Source organism: Alnus glutinosa, chromosome 2, assembly GCF_958979055.1.
Source record: "Alnus glutinosa chromosome 2, dhAlnGlut1.1, whole genome shotgun sequence".
Classification (NCBI taxonomy): Eukaryota; Viridiplantae; Streptophyta; class Magnoliopsida; order Fagales; family Betulaceae; genus Alnus; species Alnus glutinosa.
In genome coordinates this window covers 12,555,582-12,570,175 of record NC_084887.1, presented here as the reverse complement: position 1 = coordinate 12,570,175, position 14,594 = coordinate 12,555,582, and the positions used below count along the sequence as shown (strand labels likewise).

Below are 14,594 nucleotides of genomic sequence, written 5' to 3'. Positions count from 1 at the left end.
CCCTATAAATATCTTTCAGACAACTCTCTGCCTGCCATGCATACTGACTGCATATTCTCTAGGATTCATATTCCTTGGATTATTTCATCCTCAAGCTAACTACAGTCAATATTCCATGCCAGTTTACATGTTCTTAAAACATCGTTCACCTCTTGTTGCAGAATTGTCAGATGTATGTTTTTGCTCTGTAGATCACTGAGAAATGTCTTTCACCAATCCTGCAACTAGAGCATCTTGAAGATTTGGTTCTTCAGGTATGTTCCTTGGTAAGATGAGCACCAAGGAAGCAGATGAGCAAATGCTGAATGTGCAGAACAAGAACTCTTACTTCGTTGAGGGGATTCCCAACAATGTGAAATCAATAGTTTATAATTTGTGATATTCCACCAACTGGGTCTCAAGATTGCATTCACCTTCATTGGTAATTCAACATCCATTCAGGAGATGTTCCAAAGGGTGAGTAAGCAATTTACTGCCACGTTTAGGGGGAAGGCTTTCCTGCATTGGTATATTAGGGAAAGGATATATGTGACGACCCGTTTTTTTATTTTTTTATTTTTTATTTTTATTTTTTTTTTATTTACAAAACATTTGCATGTATATTAATCTCTTAAAATATAAACGGATCATCACAGTGGCACGACGATATGTCGCAAAGCCAACATATGGTACATACCCCATAATATGTACCTGGTAAATCAGAGTATAACATCTACCTACTATGCAGCGGCAAACATAAACCTATCAGCGGAAATCACATCTTAAACATCTATCATAAATTAATCATAATCAAGAGTCAATATTACATCTATCTATTTAAGTCCTTCTCCAAATTAAATACATAACACAAATGACTTTATACTATAACAAGTGACACAGGCGTCACAAACCATAAACAAAACCCATAAAACTGAGGACGCCCATGGTCCTGTAGTTATGACCGTCGCGGCGAGCTTCGGTCATAAGATCCCAAGTCCACATCTACAACACATCAACTACGACCGGAGTACCTGCAGCCAAATGTACATCATCTATACGGTTGTGGGGGTTTGCCACATCCGTATAGGTAGAATTATGAGCCCACCGTCTTAGCATACATAAATACACTAAGACCTCAGAGGTATACTATTCACTGAGTTTTTGCAAAGAACCAACTTTTTCTTTTTAGTCATGCGTACACTATAACAGCTAACAATTTTATAAACTTTTGTTTGAAAATCCCCATAGCTGATATAGCATACACTAAAAAATAGAAAGCATTTTAACATACTAGGCACCTAATATTATTCGTAGGAGATTCGTTATAGAAAACAATGACATTTAAATCATGCAACCATCCGATACCAATATACATAAGTTCTTTTTCTATCGAGACTCTTATGCATACTAATACGTCTAGCAAAACTACAATATACTTATCATGAAAACAACACACAATTTAAACAATGCTATGCATGCTCATGATAGTCTTTTTGTTCATTGTGAGGCTTACCCTCTTTTCCATTATTATGAGCCTCACGCTCTCTTCGTTATTATGAGCCTTACGCTTTCTTTGTTATTATTAGCCTTACACTCTCTTCGTTATTATGAGCCTTATGCTCTCTTCATTATTATGAGCCTTACGCTCTCTTTGTTATTATGAGTCCTACCCTCTCTTCATTAATGTGTTCATGCTTCATGCTTTACAATTCAAACTCTTTACTCCTATTCTTTGCAAAATCATGCTTTCTTCAAATTCAATAAACCAATCAACATGAAATTTCATCATTCTTCTTTGCATAATTTAAATCCTAACTGCACCACTTTCAGATACTTCAAATCAATTCAAAACATTTCATTCATGCATCATTTCATAATATCATTGATATTTCAACATAATTGAAACCACTTAAAACAACCAAAACATACATGTTAATAACATATCGTCGGTTCAGTAGAAAATCATATATCATTTGCATTTCTATAAAATACGAAAAATATATTTTCTGAGTGAGTAGAATACTCATTTGGCTGCATTGGACTCCAACTCGAACTCTACATTGGAGAACCCATTGAAGTCTCCAATCCAGACACTATCCTGCAAACATTGGTATCGTTAGGCTATGCTATTGAACTCTACACTCTTTGACACATAGACTACCCGCGTACTCACACGTCGCATTACCCACTTCTAGGTCTATCTAAGTATCCTAAACTATTATTAGGTTAACACTAGATCGCTTATTATCTTTAAGACATGTCTACTATTTTGTTTGCCTATTTATTATTATTACAGCACATTATTATTATTATTAATCAATTATTGGCTTGTTATTTCTTTACTAAGTTAACGATATTTATTTAACCTATTTACATGCATATGCATATATATACATTTATATATATACACATACAACGCTTAACCAAATCCGATAACACATAAATATCATGTGTGCATGTATAAGTGGATTAGTTACTATGTTGCCACATAGTGGATTCATATTACATTTATGTGCTCCTATAAGCTTACTAACTTATACTTATTAACTTAGGGTCATTTGGGTAATCTATAACTCTTTGACATTCTTATTAAATTGTTGTCTCATTGGTATAAACCTTAGACTTTATGTTTGTAACGTTATTTCGTTTATTAACCTTAAACACCATTGTTATTATATTCAATACTTTTATCTTTTATTAGCTACTAACCATCTAGGTAATTTAGATTATAGAACCTAAATCTTGCTTAACATATTAATTATTAGATTAGGTTATAATCACGTATTGCAATATATTTATTTATTAAAGCTTGAGACATATACATAAACATCAAAGCTAAGGATTATACTTTACTCTTTATTAAACCTATGGGCATAGATGGGTTCTATAATTTATTTTAGCTATCTTCACTTGTTACCCATATGAAGCTCTATACTTAGCTACTTTGACTCATTCCTCAATTACCGCCAAGATTAGAACCATATTACTTATAACCTCAACCTAATACAATCTCATAATCACCATACCTATAACACTAAAATGAGGAATCCAACTTTAATCGATTCAACAAATCCAACATATCCAAACATTCTCATCTATACCAACTTCTCTCTCAAGTGAGAATAATCCCATATCTTCAACCAAAATATCATAATACCAATCCTCCACAATCATAATACCAAAATATCATCACACCAATCATCAACAATCATAACTTAATTCAACTTCATAATTAGTATGCCCTCTCAACAATAATAAGGAACTCGACCTAACAACCATGGTACCAATTCATCATCATTAACTAATTCAAAACCCAACCATCACCTATACATCCAAATTCCACCACAACTCATACTATGCCATACAACCATCCAAACCAACCATAATTTATAACTATAAAAAATGCCCCCAATTTAACTCACCCAATCAATTACAACTTCAACCAAACACACATGTAATTAACACCACCATTCGGCCACAGAAATTAAAAGTTACCACATTAACCCAAAACACCAATAAATCAATTACATCATTAAACTCGATCCTTAACAATCAAACACTAACCAAAATCATCAAATTACCAACCCCAAAAACCAGATTTGATTTCAATTAAAACACTCCTCAAAATTAGCTCATACATTCTCTAAAACTCAAAATATCAATCACCAAACTAAGCCCTAAAATACATCATCAAATATGTCAAGATTTTCTTCCACATCAAACCGCCAAAATTCCATCAATCATCTAACAAATTCCTTTCCAAAACTGAACTCAATCCAACCAAACATTCTACAATCAATAATGGAGCATTAATCATGAATTAACACGATTATCCCTAATTTACAAACACAAACCAGATTTGACTTTCACCAAAACATCCATCAACACTCAATGGAAATCAAATAACCAAAACATCATAAATCAACTCAATCAACCATATCAACCTTAGAACCACAAATAACCTTAATCCCTAGCAAGCAAAGCCCCAAAATACACAATAAGCCCATTCAAAATTCCCACAACCTAAACTAAAATCATCAATCAAATTTACAAAACCACACCAAATCCGGATTCTACCAAGAACAACATTATATAAGCCTAAAAAAAATCCAACAACTTCTTTTAGAACATCAAACACCATCTAACATTATCAAAACCGAAACCCCTAAAAGAAAATGCTACACGACCATCCATTCCAAACAAATCACGATCAAACCCTAAGTTTTCATCTCAACCAAAACCCAATCAAAACCCTAAATTTTCTTCCTAAACAAAACTCAATCAAGACCCAAATCAAAATTCATTTTGTTATAACAAAATCCCTAGAATACCCATATGGTAGTCAAACCAAAAAGCTAGAGGAAAAGGATTTTACCTCAAGAAGCCCATGGCCGGAGTCTACTTCTTCTTCAACTTTGCACCGTGACTCTCTCTCTCTCTCTCAGCTGGATCATCACAGGCCCTCTCTCCTTTTCTTCTTCTATTCTTTTTCTTCTCTTCTTATTCTCTCATGGCCGGACATCAGTAATTCTCTCTCTCTCTCTCTCTCGGTCCGACTCTCTCTCTCAACGTGTGTGTGTGAAGAAAGGGAGAGAAGAGGAGCTGTGCATGAGGGAGAGGAAGAGAAAAGAAAGGGAAAGAAAAGAAAAGAAAAGAAAAGGGGGGGGGGGGGGGAGAGATCGTGTGGTCCAAAAGAAAAGGGAGAAAAGTGATGGGAAGAAAGAAGATAAGTGGGACACTTGTCCCATTGTGAGTGGTTGGGAGGAGATAATGTTATCTCCTCCTAGCCAACCATGTGTTGACACGTGGCAAGGGGAATCTCCTTTTATTTTAAAACCCAAACTTTTATTAATTACATCTAGACCCCCATTATATTAAAATCATATCTTTTAACAACTAACATTTAACCCCGCGTTTAATCTAACTATATTTTTACCAATACAAATAATTATTTATTCTCTAGGATCCATCATTATTATTTCCTAAAGACCCGTTAGTAGTATTTTATTATTCTATTTTCCATTATTCATCTTAGACTTATTTTATTTCCATAATATAAATATTGTCGCCTAGAATTTAATTATTAGCCCCATCCATTTAATAAATACAATTTTTTAATTATTAAACTCCCTATTTATTTTCTTGGTCTTTACAATATATGAGATACAGTTTATGGAGGTCGACAGCAACATGAATGATCTGGTTGCAGAGTATAACCAATATTAATATCAAGATGAAATAGCTGATGAGGTAAATTATGAAGATGAGACATATCGAGTCTAAGGGCACGGACTGTTGGAATGGGCTCTTGGCAGAGACTCCTAAACTCAGAAATGATTTATTTTTAATCAATCTAACATGTTCGAATGCCTCAAAAAGGCTTCCTCTCACTAACCTAGGCACAAAACACACCTCAAAATGGAACTCAAACACCCAAGTCCCAAACTTAACTCAAAAATCAAGTCTTCTCCAAAAGACAAAGCTTTCCTTTTTAAACACTGTAAAGGCACAGAGAATCTTCACAAAAATACCTTTAATAATTGGAGATCTCCTCTGAAATAGTAAGGGAAATGAAATAATTCAAACCATTCAAGGAAACCCAACTTCTTAACCCTAAAGTCATCATTATCCAGAACAAAACCTTCACTTAAACCTTCTACCAACACACACAAACACACATGAAAATAAACACAATACAGAAGAATAAACAAGATGAATCCACAAAATGAAGCCAACAACATACTCCAAGTTTAAGGTATAGAGGTTAATTACCTTCCTTGAAGCTAGACCCTCAAGACTTTAAAACCTCACATTCCTCCTCCTTTCACTCTCTAGGGTTTCGGTGGCTGAAATAGGCAAAATCAACGTCTAGAACTCGACCTAAACCCTTAAATAAGCCACCACCTTCACGAGTCCATGCCGAAATAGCTTATGCGATACGTATGTAGACTATCATCGTTCAAAAAAATTTCTCCTCCTTCTATGTTTAAAGACTAATTAATCTAACTCTACTTATCCTACTTAGGCATAAACTAGGGTTGTAACGCCCTGCTTTTACAAAAAGTGTAAGTGAAAATTTTCGAATTTCCACGAGACATTACTAACTTATCAGAGGTAATTATTAGCAACGGAATAAATGTAATATAAATTGGGAATAGTTTGACACCTCAGAGCTACTATTGAAATACCTCAAAATATATATATAATGAGCCAGTCAGCATAATTATACAAACAGTAATACCAGTCATGCCTCACAGGGCTAGATAATCATACAAGCCAAATATCTATATATAACCGGAGAATTATAAGTATTGTCTTAAGTTAGGCTAATGGACTATAACAGGGTAGTCCCAAAATATAGGCTATCCAGCCTTACAAAAACTGAACCAGGAACCATCTATGTGTCGGGATAGTCCTGATAATCCTCTTCTTCTTCATAGCCTGAACCATTACAAATACCATACAAAGAGAAGAAAATAACATAAACACTAAAGTGAGTCCGCTGTTTCCAATAATAATATGAGTGCTGATTTATTTAATTAATGCAACACAATGCAATGGCCATATAATCACATGTATAGACAAAATATAATCCATGATCGCGAGTCATAGACATAAAATGAACATAAACATAATCATAAAGCAATGACAGTTTTAAGGGTATAGTTTTAGGTATTTCCCTTTTTCCACTCCTCTGTTGGCCTAGGCACGATTAGCGTGTTATTTAAAGCCTGGGTTTCCTCCCTTTAACTTTTAATTATTTTCTTTGGGAGCCTAGGCTCCTGGAAACCTCGAAATCCCTGGTGACCTAGGTACAACAATTTTTGTATTTATTATTCTCTTTTCAGGTACCTCCTCATTCACTGAGAACCTAGGAACTCATCTGAAGCCTCGCGTACCCACTGTGGATCTTGATCCAGCAGCTTGTTATTAGACAGATTATTAAAAATAATAAAACATGCAAAGCCACATGCGCAAACAAATAAACAAAGCAGTAAGCATAATATTATAGGAAAAGTCAACCAGCTTCGTCCTCAGTAAGTATAGAGATACTTACTAGTTTCTGCTCCAAATATTTTCCTTTGCAACTGCATAACAACCATCATATGATGATAACGAATTAATAAAACATTCTTATGAAATCATTATTATTACCATATCTCTTCCTTGAAATTGCAACGGCTACAGATTTAAACATGATTTCTTATTTATCTATTTTAATGCTTACTCACCAACTCTTGTATTAGCACTACTAGAATTATCCATCACATAACACACTTTAAAAATAAGGATACATTGTCATATAATCAAGCACACATATGATTTTACTCTTCTTTAAGTCACACATCCTTATAACACACACCTAGATATTGCTCACCTCTTTTCTTTTAATTTATATATATATATATATATATATATATATATATATATATATATCAACATATATATACTCTCACACTTACATTTCTTGATCCATTTTTAAAACACAATTTACCCATTCTAAATTACTAATCTCATGTAGTAAATACTCATCCACATGCTTACACATATACTCACATGTAAGTTAGCCAACTTTTCATACAACATGCATAATTAAAAGCAAGAGCAAGTCATGATTTCAAATAACAATAGAACTTCTTGATCTTATGAGAAGTTTAAGGGAGAAAATACTCACCCAAAGTTCCCCAATAACTTAAAGAGTGAAGGAGAGTTGCTGTCCAAGAGAGTTCCACTTGCAAAGCTTGGTTTCTTGGTCTCAAAACAAAGGAGGTTTCCACTCACACTCTACCATTGATTTTGTGGGAGAATGAGGGTGGTTTTGGAGCTTAATTGGGCTTGCTAGGTGCTGGAAAGTGAGGTGAAAATGGAGAATTTTCGTGCTACTTCTACAGCACTAGAGTGAGAGAGAGTTTTGGCTAGAGTTTTGTTTCTTCTTCATGAAAATCAACTCCCCATGCAACCTATATATAACACTCTTGAAGGGCTGAGATTTAACCAACAAATCATCATCTCAATGGCCGGATTTGAGCCAGCCAACACCTCAAATCCATAGCTCAAATCTCATAGGTGACTATTCCATATCTTAGTTCATGATTACATGATATCTAAGGAAATCTGGTTGGGCTTCAACCAAAATGGGCTAACTAGGCTAACTAAATATGGACATGATCGTTTGGCATCAAGTACCACGTGTAGGTCCCAAATCATTAGGTGGAAAAATCAATTTTCGCAATTAGCGGAAACTGCACTGCATTGGGCGAAGTCGCTCGATCAAAAATAAAGTCACTCGATCGACATCAACCTATAATCGCTCGATCGACCAGAAAGTCGCTCGATTGACATCACTTTACTGATCCAACTCTCTACATGCATAACTATATAACTCAATTAGACTAAGAGCAATTCTTAAGTCTTATATTTATGCACATATTTTGATAACTTAAGTGGGTTGTCTTTCCCGGGTATTACAAGGGTGCCCTTACCCCTAATCTAGTGCGAGGTGTTACATACAACGGTTTAATTTGTATGTAAGATCAATCTGTAACATAATTATTTTATCATTGATACCTTTGGGGTTGGTTGGCTGCTAGAGTAATTTTACGCTTGAAGAGTAATTCAAAAGATTTTCACTTCCTTACCAATATCCTTGTGTTCATTTATTTTTTTCTTGTCTGGATTTTGGTGATTATCTATTTGGTGTTTGGCTTGAAATTTGATAACTTTACTAATCTAACTTCTGGGATAAGATTGATATATTCAGTACTGTTTGTTATAACTTGTGGCCTAAAAGGGATTTTCAAATACTATATACCTCAGCATAACCCCTAGCCTTGTGTGTTTATATTGCTTCGCCGACACTCATCACTCTTTTCTAAGCTAGCCAATTCATTATTGTCGTCATACTCGGACTCTACACACCACCATCAATTGTCGAACTAAAACAAGTACTAAAACTATCCAACCCAATCCAATTCACTGACACTAACCCATATATTTTGTTCAACATTTGTTGTGTATAGTCCCATTGTGATCAATTTCATGAAATTCAATTAAGTTATGGTTGGTACACATAATGATTATTCTGTTAAGAAAATAATTTTTTTTATTAAAAATGAAATAACATAAAATGAAATAGTCATTCTCATGGCCAAGAAGGAATTATTATTCTAAGTGCTTGTTAGGTCTTTATCATATACGTACTCTAACACCAAAACTAGCTATTCTATTTCACCTTCTTTTATTTTTAATAAATTCTTATTTTGTATTTTTTTTCAAAAGAGATATTAACTATTTTGCGTACTAAACTTAATCTTATTTGAATACTAAGATTAGCTTCCTTATACTGGCCGGCCACATGATCCTCTCTAATGAAGCTAGCCATCCACATCAGCTTCCACTTTAGCCTCCGCATGCACAACATCAACCTCTTCCTCATGCCCATTATCATTGTCCTCAACCTCGATAAATGGGCACATCAGTGAGTAGAACAGATTAAGATTCAATGATGGGTACGTTGTTCATCTATCTCATGCTCCATATAAACGTGGACCACCTACAATATGCCTTCAAAATCCACCCTACCGTACCATTTTAATAATATCCTTATCATTATTAAGAAAAGATGGCTAGCTGCTCCTTTTTCTTTTTCTTGTTTTCTTTTATTTATTTATTTATTTGGCTAGCTGCTCCCTTTTGATTAATCTCTTCCACGCTTTCTGCATTTTGGGAAATTAAAAGACTTTCTTCTAGCTTTTGGAAAATTTCTTGGGCTCAAACTTCTAGATTTAAAAAACAACGCTAGATATTGTTTTCTTATATATATATATATATATATATATATATATATATATTCCATATTTTCTATTTTTTTGGTGCAAACAAAAGATATTAGTTAATGAAAATGATTTTTAATTTGAAGCCAATGGAAAATGAGACATTTACGGCGTAAAATAATTTTTCTCTGGAGACGTATAGTAAGCCATTTTACACCACACATATTACACTAATGTCACCGTACTTTCTCACTAAAAAAGTTCTCCAAATCTTTTTTTCTTTACTTAATTTAGAGACATCAATTCTAAAACTTCTCCATTTTTCGCGTGTGAATGTGCATTTATACATATAGTATATATATATACATGTATAAATACACAAACTCAATTATGTTACATTAACTACTAATATCTGTAATAACAATCAAATATGGGACTAAACCATTTTATATCACACGTGTATCCTTAACAATTTCCTATTTTGTGTCGGCATAGTACGTCTATCAGAAAATCGTACCAAATCGTTACACTCCCAAGCCCCGGAATATACTTTATCAATTCTTGGTCCATCTCTAGGATCGCAGCTTGTGTAGCCAATGTGGACGTCATTTGTGCCATGAGCCTTCGTCCCTGTTCCAACTAGGAAAGGAACCTGTCATTCGTGCATGCGCATCATCTCTGCTCCAACTACGGAAGGCACATCTATCATGTAGCATACACGAACCACCATTTGTTCTAATACTAGTTTTAGAGATTTACACTTTAATTAGCCTTCTAGCTAGTAAGGCCATTGTTGGGGATAAATCCCACTCAACCCGATCCAAAGAGAAGACTCAATTTTATGCACAAAGTATTATTTTCTCACAGAAGCTAACTTAGGCATCGGAGCGGGACCCCCGGAAGGGTCCCTAGGTTTTGTTGTTTTGCAGAGTTATTGAGAAGCGTGAAGAACATCAAAGGAACGTGCAGATTCACACCATACCGGAAACTGTACCAACAACCATAATATATCACATGTTGAAACACTACTAAATTCAAAAGTTTAAGCCTACTGGTTTGAGCCTAATTATATTATACTAACTACTCACACTTAATCATGAAAACTACCTAATGTACATATGAATTAAATTTTTCATATTCACACGTTTATACTACACAATATACGTACACCCTATTTCGTTCGAGCTGGACTTCGTGCTAGATAATCTATCAGTTAAAAGTTTTGTAAAAGAGTGGTATTAGGAATACTATAACTTTTTCTGCAGAATCATTTACAAACTGACGTAACAATTCATAGCGATGAGAAATCTGGTTAAAAGTGGTTTTTTGTTTTTTTTTTTCCTAATTTTTTTACTTTGACTTTATTAAAAATTGAATGCATATATGTTCCTAGATGCATGATCTTCTTGTTTATTGCTGTGCTTTCTCTAGCTGATGCTCCGCGAGCGCTCAAGCATGCAATACAAAATAGCATACTAAGCAAATCCCATATCATTTTGGAGAAAGAGAACGATCGAGGAGGATGGAAGAATACATTAATCTATGGCTTCAGCGCCATAGCGCCATAGCGCCTGGTACTCGAACATTGGCTTTAGTAATAGGATATATATTCAACAACAGACGAAAATGTCCACTACTTCCAGTAGATGACAATTTACATTTAGTAGGATTTTGTGGCTTATAATTTATTAAAACTATTATATGTCTTCTTCTCTCCACTTGTAATAATTTAAACATGTCCTCTCTGCTTAATTAGCTTATATAAAGCAACAGCCATTCCCATTTAGCTACTTCAATCTCCTCACTTGTCCCGCCTAGCTAGCTACTTCTGTATATCAGTTTTCCTTCAAGCTGCTCTTCTTATCTCATTAAGATGGCTAACACAATCACCATAGGTGTCTGCATATTCTTCTTCGTCTGCTTCTCGGGTTTTCTTGTGAACTCCCAGGCACGTGTTCTTCATGCTCGCCCAGCCATGCAGGAAAATAAAGACAGCCAACGTCTTTGGCATGAGCTAGGTTTTGATCAATCGAAACATGAGCATTATCGAAGGTTGGCCGATTCTGAGGTAGCAACGGATAGAACCGTACCAGGAGGACCAAATCATGACCATCACTAATGGCGGCTACCCCTACTTTTCGAGATTGAATAACGAGTTGTTTGTCTGTGCAATTTGTACGCGTGCTATGATGGAGTGCATGTGCATGTTGTGAAGGAAAAACGTTTACCTCATAACATGCAATTTCTTTTTCTTTTTTTTTTTTTTTGTCTTTTTTTTCAGCTTTTAATTAATGTGGCTGCATGTTCTTGATCTTCAATTTACTTCAGTATTATGGTATAATCTTTTTTTTTTTTCCTGAGCAATTTACTGGCATAATCATAAGAACTATTTGCGGGACAGTCGTATCTTAGCTTATATGCTAAAGCTTTGCTACTTTTCATGGGAATTTGCAAAATAAGTCGAGCCCATACGCCACTGTACCCGCCCACCTCACTAGGGACATCCACCACTTTTAGACAATCATTCCTAACTCAAACTTTTAACTATATATGTATATACCTGAATAAGAGTTAAATTATAGCTTATTCGTCCGTATTCAAATATGTAGTGGTGGATACACGCATTTAGGTGCAACTTTTTTTTTGCCAAGAAAAAAAGTGATCGAGTAAAAATATTTTTAGCTGAATTTTCAAAATCGACCCCTCCAAAAGCAAAAAGTTAAATTCGGGTGGCCAAATCAATCGCAAATGGCCTGGCCGAGTACTTTTTCGGCCATCCGCGCGAAGTGACCGTCCAGTCATGGGGGAGCTTATGCTAAGCGCCCAAGGTATTCTCCAATTCCACTGAGAACCAGAATAGTTTATTAATTACGTACTATCTCTCTAAAAATCGTATACTTTATGGTGAGTTAATGGTCCAGGCATCAGCCCATCTATGCAATCAGTACTGTCCGCAAAAGGACTCTGCTGCGCGCTGTGACAGCTAGCTGTGATAGGAAGAAGTTCACAAATGGAGAGAGAGAGAGATGCAACACCTCACTGCTGGCTATATGACAACATTGTGGAGGTGGTGACTCGGGTGTCAAGTGCACTTCGCGTTCATGCACACTGTTTTATGAGAGGCGGAATGTTTAGAAAGAGCAATTAATTAAGTCTTTCTTCTGCCGCTCCTGACGAAGGTTTCTACCCAAAATGTATGGGCGAGTGGTTCTGAAGGGCTAGTTGCTCCCATATGCCCGGCCAGGTCGACCGCCGGGGGCCAAACTACTCTTTGGTTATATGGGGTGGTTCACCCACCTTTTACACTACACAAAAGCCTGCTTTTTGAGTCGTTTTACAAAAATGGCTCAAAGCGAGATGTTTTCTAAAACAACCACCCCAGTTTTAGGCTTTTTTTTTTTTTTTTTTAATTATTATTATCACTATAAATTTTTTTAATTTTTATATATTTATAAATAGGAAAAAGTGTACATACCTTCTTCAAACTAATATCTCATTGTCAATGTCCTCCCAAACTACCAAAATAATATCAATCTCTACAATGACTAAAAAACTTTTAATAAAATTAAAAATATTCTTAAAATTATAACAAAAAACTAAAACTATAAAAAATAACAAAATAAAAATAAAGGAAAAATTATAATTTAACTCCCAAAACTCCCAACTGTTTTGCAAGTAGCCCCACGAACTGCTAATTCTTAGATTCTAACCCTCCAAACTACCAAAAAGTTTTAAAAATGCCCATTTTGTCGAAATATGCCAATAGATTAAAATTTTTTTATTAAATTTTATTTTTTATAAAAATTTAATGATTATTTTAAAAAAATAAAAAAATAAAAAATAAAAAAAAAACCAACGCGATAATTTTATACAATTTTTTTTTTCTTTTTTACTTTTTTTTTTTAAAACATTTTTATTAATTTTTTTAAAATTTTTACTTCTATTTATTTATTTTTCGAATTTATATGGATATTTTTGTCTTATTGAAAATTTTTGGGATAATTTTACAAAAGATATCGAATTATATGCTGTTTTGAGATAATAATACTGCACTAGCGAACGTCTCAAACTGGAGTATCAACGTTTCCAAACCTCTTACTTAAAGATACTTTGTTTAGGATTTGTTATTAAATCCTGCCAAAATTTTCTAAATACCCATGTATTTTTTTTTTTTTCAAAAAAATAATTAGAAATTTTTTCAAAGATTCAGTCATAGGTATTTTTGTGAATTCCATTAAATTCTGACCAACATCTAAATCCTAGCTACCTAAATCCTAGCATTTTCTTTTTTATTAAAAAGAAAAGAAAAAGAGAGGGGTACTTGAGTACTTTGTTAGGATTTAACAGCAAATCTTAACGGAGTACCATTAAGTGAGACGTTTGGAAACTTGAATACCCTGGTTTGAGACGTTTGCTGTTAGTATCATTATCTTAAAACGACATATAATTCGATATCCTTTTGTAATGCTATCCCAAAAATTTTTGAGGCCATTTTTTTTTTTTTTTTTGTTAGCCTTGAAGGGAAACATTAACATTGTTTTAGTAGTTTAGGGGGGATATTGACATAATTGGTAGTTTGGGAGACATTGACAATGAAGTAGTAGTTTGAGGAGGGTATCTGATAACGTGGCATTTAACGGTCTCTAATTCATAAAAAATTAGCCGGAAGGTTGGTACAGGAGTTATTTGTTATTTTTACCTACCATAAAGAGCTCTTATAATATTTTTATACCATAAAGAACTTATTGCAAATCGGTGTAACCATATATGGATTGAATTTACATTTTTCCTTGAGAATTGTTTTACAATATATCGTTTTAATCTACGGCTTCTTTTGTATTT

The 14,594-nt window shown here is 34.2% G+C and overlaps 1 long non-coding RNA gene across 1 annotated transcript; it reads right to left on the bottom strand.

Moving 5' to 3' along the window:
• Positions 1–746: 746 nt before the first annotated feature.
• LOC133859129 (uncharacterized) lies at positions 747–4,632 on the bottom strand. The gene is made up of 2 exons (XR_009898711.1): positions 4,355–4,632; positions 747–1,031 (listed from the first exon to the last, which is right to left on the bottom strand). It is a non-coding gene; the product is annotated as an uncharacterized LOC133859129 (long non-coding RNA).
• Positions 4,633–14,594: the final 9,962 nt, after the last annotated feature.